The sequence below is a fragment of the Oryx dammah genome, unplaced genomic scaffold (assembly GCF_014754425.2).
Source record: "Oryx dammah isolate SB20612 unplaced genomic scaffold, SCBI_Odam_1.1 HiC_scaffold_1, whole genome shotgun sequence".
In the NCBI taxonomy this organism is placed as follows: Eukaryota; Metazoa; Chordata; class Mammalia; order Artiodactyla; family Bovidae; genus Oryx; species Oryx dammah.
In genome coordinates this window covers 101,887,475-101,895,364 of record NW_024070185.1, presented here as the reverse complement: position 1 = coordinate 101,895,364, position 7,890 = coordinate 101,887,475, and positions in this window count along the sequence as shown.

Below are 7,890 nucleotides of genomic sequence, written 5' to 3'. Positions count from 1 at the left end.
GCCGCCCGCGCCCCGCCTGCCGCCCGCGCCGCCCTCCGGAGTCCCGCCCCCGGGCCGGGCCGGCCCCGCGCGGTCACCCCACCGGGAGGAGCCGCCCGCCGGGCTCGCCTCCGGGCCTAGAGGGAAGCCGGTTCGCGTCGGAGCCGACCTGGGAGCTACCTTTCATCAGCCCGGCTCCCTCCCGGGACGCTGGGAAGCGCCTCCGCGCTCGCCGACCACGTGGGTTGCTTCTGGGGCTCTCGAGGAGGTGGGGTGGGGGGACCAGATCCCGGCCGGGATGAGTTTCTGCCCAGCTCTGAGCCTCTCTCGGCCCCCGGATCCTGAGAGCAGCGGTTTGCCTCTGAGGTCCAGCCCGCGTCTGACAATCATGGGACCCGGTGGATGAAGCAATATTGGGAACCAGAAATTCCTCAGGGACTTGTTTTTTAATGAAAAATTACATGTGAATTGTATTAAGAGCATCGGTTTGGGGATCAGGCTCCCTGAGCTCTCAGCCAAGTGTCTCCGATTTTTAGATCATCTTGAGTATAGAGTTTTCCCTCTCTGAGCCTTAGTTTTCTGTTAAAAACAAAAGCAAATTATACTGTTTCATGGGATTGTGTGAAGCTTTAACGAGATAATCTGTGTGAAAAGTACATAACTGCAGGACCCATGACAGTGCCCACCACCCCCACCTCCATCACTCGGGATTTCAGAGGGTCTACAGTGAACAGCCGAAGAATCAATGCTTTTGAACTGTCCTGTTGGAGAAGACTCTTGAGAGTCCCTTGGACTGCAAGGAGATCCAACCAGTCCATCCTAAAGGAGATCAGTCCTGGGTGTTCTTTGGAAGGAATGATGCTAAAGCTGAAACTCCAGTACTTAGGCCACCTCATGAGAAGAGTTGACTCATTGGAAAAGACCCTGATGTTGGGAGGGATTGGGGGCAGGAGGAGAAGGGGACGACCGAGGATGAGATGGCTGGATGGCATCACCGACTCGATGGACGTGAGTTTGAGTGAACTCCGGGAGTTGGTGATGGACAGGGAGGCCTGGTGTGCTGCAATTCATGGGGTCGCAAAGAGTCGGGCACGACTGAGCAACTGAACTGAACAGTGAAAAGTACCTCCTTCCCTGAGGTTTCTGTAGACAGCTTATGGATGGATGGGGTACACTGTGCATTTATACAAAAGGGAATCTGTTCTATTCTTGCTTTTTTTTCAGCTAAGTTCCTTGGCATTCACCTCATTCCAGAACACTCCACTCTGGTTTGTTTTTAAGGGGGTACATAAGACACTTGCGTATTTTGTAGGTGTGTGTTAGTCACTCAGTCAGACTCTTTGTGACCCCATGTACTGTAGCCCACCAGGTCCTCTGTCTCTGAAATTCTCCAGACAAGAATACTGGAGTCGGTTGCCATTTCTTTCTCCAGAGAATCTTCCAGACCCAGGGACTGAGCCAGCGTCTCCTGTGTTGCACGTGGTCTCCTGCGTTGCAGGCAGATTTTCTACCAGCTGAGCCGCCAGGGAAGCTCTATTTTGTAGGAGTAGAGCTATTTTTCCCTTGACCCTCACCAGTGGTGGGCATGTAGGGGGTTCCCACTCTTCTTCACAGCCTTCCTCACGTGGTCATAGCCACCATGCTGTGTACATGCCACAAGCTGCGTATCTACAAGTGGACTTGCTGAGTCAGTGCAATTTTAATTTCAACAGATACTGCCAAACTGCTAGGGGCCTCTCAGATCACCTCTCACATTCCCTGGAGAAAGAAATGGCACCCCACTCCAGTATTCTTGCCTGGAAAATCCCATGGACAGAGGAGCCTGGTAGGCCATACTCCGTGGGGTAGCAAAGAGTGGGACACGACTGAGTGACTTCACTTTCTCAGATCTCAGGACCTAGTTGGCTTTGGGGCTCTGCCAGAGGCAAAGGAGTGCCTGGGGACAGGAGCAGTGACTGAGGAATGAAGCAGCCATGCTGCCCTCATTCACCAGGCAGGTGAGGATCCAGGAAGCAGGCTACTAAAGTTTGTTGGTTTATTCATCAACGGATAGACATCAGGTGTGTGCTGAGTGGCATGCATTGTTCTGGGCACCACTGAGCAAGACATACAAGATCCAAGATGTTTATTTTGCGTAATTTCTTTAAGCACAATGTAGGGACATGAGAGCAAGAGTTATGATATGCTGGAGCTTTCCTGCCTGCTGATAAGATACTGAAAGGGAACCTGGGACCGCCTGGTCACCGTCTAACTCACTTCTGCCACTCCAGCAAGGCCTGCCTTCTCCAGGAAGCCAGATACCATCCTCCTGCACTTTCTGCCGGGCTACCTTCACTCTGCACATTCTCACTGCTTGTTGTTCCAGCTTGAACTTCTATGTTGATACATCATCTCCTTTGCTAGGGAGGCACAAAAGACGTGACCCTTTAGAACTGCCTGACTAGGCTCCACCACTCACTGGCATGTGAACTTGCACGGGCCAGTTCCCCTCTCTGAGTTCCAATTCCCTCATTTATAAAAGAAGAATATCTGCTAAATAGAGAGGTTTTAAGAATTAAATTAAATGGTGAGGTGCTTAGCAGGAAGTGCTCAGTAAAAGTGAACTGAATTTCTGGGCAATTCTTTTGCATCTGCAAAACCATGGCACATGGCAAGGCCTGGCACTCCCATGTGACGGAACGGGGCTCCGTGGAGAATGGAGAAAGAGGAATGAAATCCAGTGCATGAATGCTTAATCATGTCCAACTCTTTGCAACCCCGTGGACTGTAGCCCGCCAGGCTCCTTTGTCCACAGGATTTTCCAGGCAAGAATACTGAGTGGGCTGCCATTTCCTCCTCCAGGGGATCTTCCTAACCCAGGGATCGAACCCATGACTCTTGTGTCTCCTGCATCGGCAGGCAGATCCTTTACCACTGAGCCACCTGGGAAGTCCAAAATCCAGTGAAATCCAGTGAAAGGTGACTAATAACCTCTGAAAACCCTAGGCAGAACACTGACCCATCTCTCAGTTCCTCCTACACCTGTGCTCTCTGTTTCGGTTCCCAATGGTTGCCATCTTTCTCCTTCTGGGAGAGATGCCTCAAACCTCATCCCCACTTCCTGGCCTGGTTAACTGACACATTCTCAGACCTCAGCCGAAAGGGCCCTTCTTCTAGGAGCCCTTTCCTGTCCTGAGCCCAGGCCAGTCCCCCGTTCTCATAGTCACCCTTACTTAACCTATGGCCACACCTAGCACACACCATGGTCATTGTTCGAGATCCCCTTTCCCAAAAAGAGAATCAACCTTTGGGGCACAGGGCTGTTTCTGCCCGTGCTTTAACAGCGGGCCCCCCATAGGGTTACACGCATCTGAACTGGTGAATGAATGGCTATGAATGAAATCATCACGGCTTCAACTACAGATAGATCCAAATAACCACAAACCCCAGCCAAAGCCACCCTTACTCAGCACTTGCCCCATTCTGTTCCGTCATGTGGGTCAGAGTTACAGGCCCATGTCTGAAGGCCAGCTGCCAACTATCTGGCAACTTTGGTGAAGCAAGAAGGAACTTCTTCTCAGCCTGGCAGAATTTTCATGTGTGGCAGCAGACAGTATAGGAGAGCACCTCAGAGCCGTGGGAGAAGTAAAAAGGCAAAGATCAAAAATTAGATCTTGTTTTTGGGACTGGTCTGCCGGTTGTAGAGTCACTGACTTTCTCTTTTAGAAACGCACTGCTTGAGACACGGCCATGGCCTGAACACACTGACCTAAATCATACAGCGATTCAGGCCGGACGTCAGACAGACTTGGGTTCAAGTCTTAGGCTTGGCCGCTCATTAGAGCTCTCTAAAAAGTATTTCCACAAGCAAGTCCCACAGAAAGTTCTATTGCTCCTGGCTCCACTACACTGATTCTAGATCCTGGAGTCACATCTCCCAGTGAGTTCTCCGCTACAAGATATGCATGTGAGAGCTTGGGACTAAACACACCACCATCCCTGTCAGCAGTGTACAGATAGTTAGACAAGTCATGTGCTATCTGTCAGGAAACTGGGTCAAAACCAGAAGAGATACTTTGAATTTTCGTCATAAGGCTGCCAGTCACCCGCGGGGTGAGGATCTGTCTCGATACTGTGGGTTAAAAGGCAAGTGCACAGACAGGTTCAAAGGCAACAAGGTGGGCCAGGGCCTGAAAAGGGAGGATTGGCATCTGGTTGGAAAGGGGAGGGGAGGGAAAGGCAATTGAAGGTGACCTGGCTTTTAACTAGAAATTTCAACTGTCCCGTCTTCATAATTTTAAAAACCCTGTAAGACATGGTAGACAACCCAATCGTGATCTCATCTTCAACAGCTGTCATCTGTTATTTCAAAAAAAGGAATTGTCTGCCCCGACTTTCCAAGCCCATTCATCCCCATCTCCACAGACATGGCCTTGAATTCACACTTGACCCAGGAGCCAGTCAGTGTAATTTGAAATTTCTTAAAAGCCAAAGATAGATGTTGACATGATTCGGCAGCATTCTCTCCCTGAATTACTGACCAAATCTTTCAGTAAACAATGTGCTTCTCCTGCTCCTAAAGATCTGCCCACAAGATACCTCTTTTTATTGGACTTCATCTTTTTGAGCTTCAGAGATAGTGCCTTTTATCCCCCAGCTGAAGGTTTGTGCCAACTCTGTGTCGGGCAAGTCCACTGGCACCATTGTTCCAACAGCATTTGCTCACTTCGTGTCTCTGTGTCACACTTTGCTAATTCTCATAGGATTTCAAACTTTTTTGTTACTATGATACTTGTTACGGTGATCATCTCTGATGTTACTATTGTTTTGGGGTGTTAAGAACCAGGCCCATATAAGATGGCAAAATTAATAAACGTGTGTCTTGATGGTTCCACTGAACAGGTGTTCCCTATTTCTGTCCCTTTCTTTGGACTTTTCTATTCCACAAGACACAATATTGAAATTAGGCAGGTAAATAACCCCAGTGGCCTCTTAAGTATTCACATGAAAGGAAGAGTTGCATGTCTATCATTTTAAGTCAAAACTCAGGAATGATTAAGATTAGTGAGGAAGATGTGTTGAAAGCCACAAAGGTAGGCCGAAAGGTAGGCCTCTTGTGCCAGTTTTCAAGTTGTGAATGCAAAGAAAAAGTTCCTAAAACGAGAAGTGCTATTCCAATGAACACATGAATTGATAAGAAAACAAAGCAGCCTTACTGCTAATTGGAGAATGTTGCTTTTTTTTAATTGACTATGTGGCTTTTGGGATCTTAGTTCCCCGACCAGAGATCAAACTCGGGTCCCCCTGCAGTTGAAGTGCAGAGTCCAAACCACTAAACCACCAGGGAATTCCCTGGAGAAAGTTGGGAGTAGTCTGGATAGATCAGCCACATCCCCTTAAGCCAAAACCTAATCCAGAGCAAGGCCTTAACTGTAATTCTGTGAAGGATGAGAGGTGAGGAAGCTGCAGAAGAAAACTTCGAAGCTAGTGGAGATTGGTTCATGTGGTTTAAGGAAGGAAGCCATCTCCATGATATATGAATTGATGTATAAGCTGTAGCCAATTATGTAGAAGATATGACTAAGGTAACGGGTGACGGTGGCTACACTAACCAGACACTCCGTGTGGACAGAACAGCCTTTTGCTGGAGGAAGATGCCACCTCGGACTTTCATAGCCAGAGAGAGGCCAGTGCCTGGCTTCAGATCTTCCAAAGGACAGCTTCTCTCTCATTAGGGGCTCATGCAGCTGGTGACTTGAAGCTGAAGCCAGTGTTCACTGACCATTCTAAAAATCCTAGGAACCTTAAGAATTGTGCTACATCTACTCAGCCTGTGCTCCGTAAGTGGAACACAAAGTCTGGGCAACAGCACATTTGTTTACAACACGGTTTACTGAATATTTTAAACCCACTGTTCAGGCCTGCTACTCAAGAGGAAAAAGATGTCTTTCAAAATATTACTGCTCATTGATAATTCACATGGTCACTAGCTGGCATGGAGGAAGCTACTGGTAGTATTTGTAGCAGAGTTCACCAAATAACTACAGGTTGGTTATTTCTTAGCCTCCCTAGCAGGTTGGCTCCTGGGACTGACAGGCATAAATGAGCTGAAAACAACTGTTACATATTATTTCAGGACCAAAGCATAGAGCTGCCTGTTTGCTAACTTTTTTCTTCCCTTGTCTCAGGGATCATGGAAACCATGTGCTAAAATGATAGAGCCACGAAGTGGAAGTAATCTGGATCACTGTGTCACCATATGGAGGACAGCTGCCTGGTCCCCCAACCTGTATCAGTTATAAAAAATAAATCTTTGTTGTATTAAGCCATCAAGACTTCAGAGAACATCCAATTCATACCATTAAGAGCTATTACTCGACTTATAATCAAGGATGAAAAGCAAATTTTAGAAAATACTTGTTGAGTGCCTCCAATGTCCCAGGAATCATGTGGTACATTCAGTAATTCTGCTGGCGTTGTCAGCTGGGTGGTTTTGGCCCCCAGGGGACATCTGACAATGTCTGGAGGTATGTTTGGTCATATTACAGGTCAAGGACACTGCTGAACACCCCAATAGTTAAGTGTACTAAAAGTAACTCTCCCACAGCCGAGATCTTCTGAGATAGTCGCTATTAACCACCAGCGTACAACCACCAGTCATACACGCTCTGCATATGGAAATACAGGCGTGTTTAGCTTTTCATGCTCAATGAAAACCACAATGTCTTGAGGTTCATTCTACATCAGAACCAACATATCTGCCTGTTTTTGAGGCTGAAGAACCTACTAGATGCTAATCTCTCAAGTCACACCTCCAAAGGGAAATTTATTTTTGGTCACACCTCACAGCTGGCACGCGGGACCTTAGTCCCCTGACCAGGAATCAAAGCCACACCACCTGCATCAGAAGTGTGGGGTCTTAACTGCTGGACCTCCAAGGAAGTTCCCAAAGGGAAATTTTTAAAAATGTTACTCCCAGCCCCTCCCCCAGAGACCAGTTCCACTGCCTGGGAGAGGCCGGGGCGGGCACCATTTTGCTGGGTACAGTCAACATTGACAACCAAGAATGCCAAACAGTCTCTTGGCCTCCAGACCCCTTGGGGCTCTCTCCACCCGGAACATCTCCAATCTCCCTCCTTCTGTCCCCTCAACCACAAGCATTTAAACCTGCCACCACCTTCTTGAAACCACCTCCCCCATCAGCCACCGGGCACCCCTTTCCTCTCCCTTTACAGTCAAGTATTTTTCGGCTCACTTTACCTTCAGTTCTTCAGTCTCTTCAAGGTTCCTGTCCCTCAGTTCACTCACCAAGCTCTGTTCATGTCTGATCTTATGAGCCTAAAATACACCCCTTTTGCTTGCTATGTTAGTGACATTCAGCTGGTTAACTGGAAGGTTAAGAGTCAAGCAGTCAGGTAAGTACAACCCTAGAGATTCAGAGTGAAGATACTGGTGGACACCAAGTTGAAGATACTGGGTCTTAACTAGTCAACACACGACGTTCCTCCTTGGTAGTCCTCCAGTTTGGGAAATCTGTTATCTGCAGTTAGGTGGAGGCTTGGAGTTACTCTCCTTAACCATACCAGGAGTAAAGCCCTAACAAATCCAGGTACCGTTTGGGACACATTAGTTAGGGTCAGAGCAAAGCATCAAATAAGCAATCTGAGAATTCTGAGTTCAGAGGAGGTAAGTTGGAGATATAAATTTGGGTCTTCAATACAGATGATGTAAAGCCATGAAATGTAGATGGTCTCAACAAGGAAATGGATGTAGACAAATCCAAGAACAAGACTTCAGGAAAAAGGGAGGGATCAGCAAGAGACTGGAAAGCAAGGCAGCACACTGCTGCAAAATGGAGGCAGAGAAAATGGCTCGAGAAGGACAGTGACCCGTGACAATCAAGGTCAGGCAGGCAGAGGAGGGGGCCCCAGT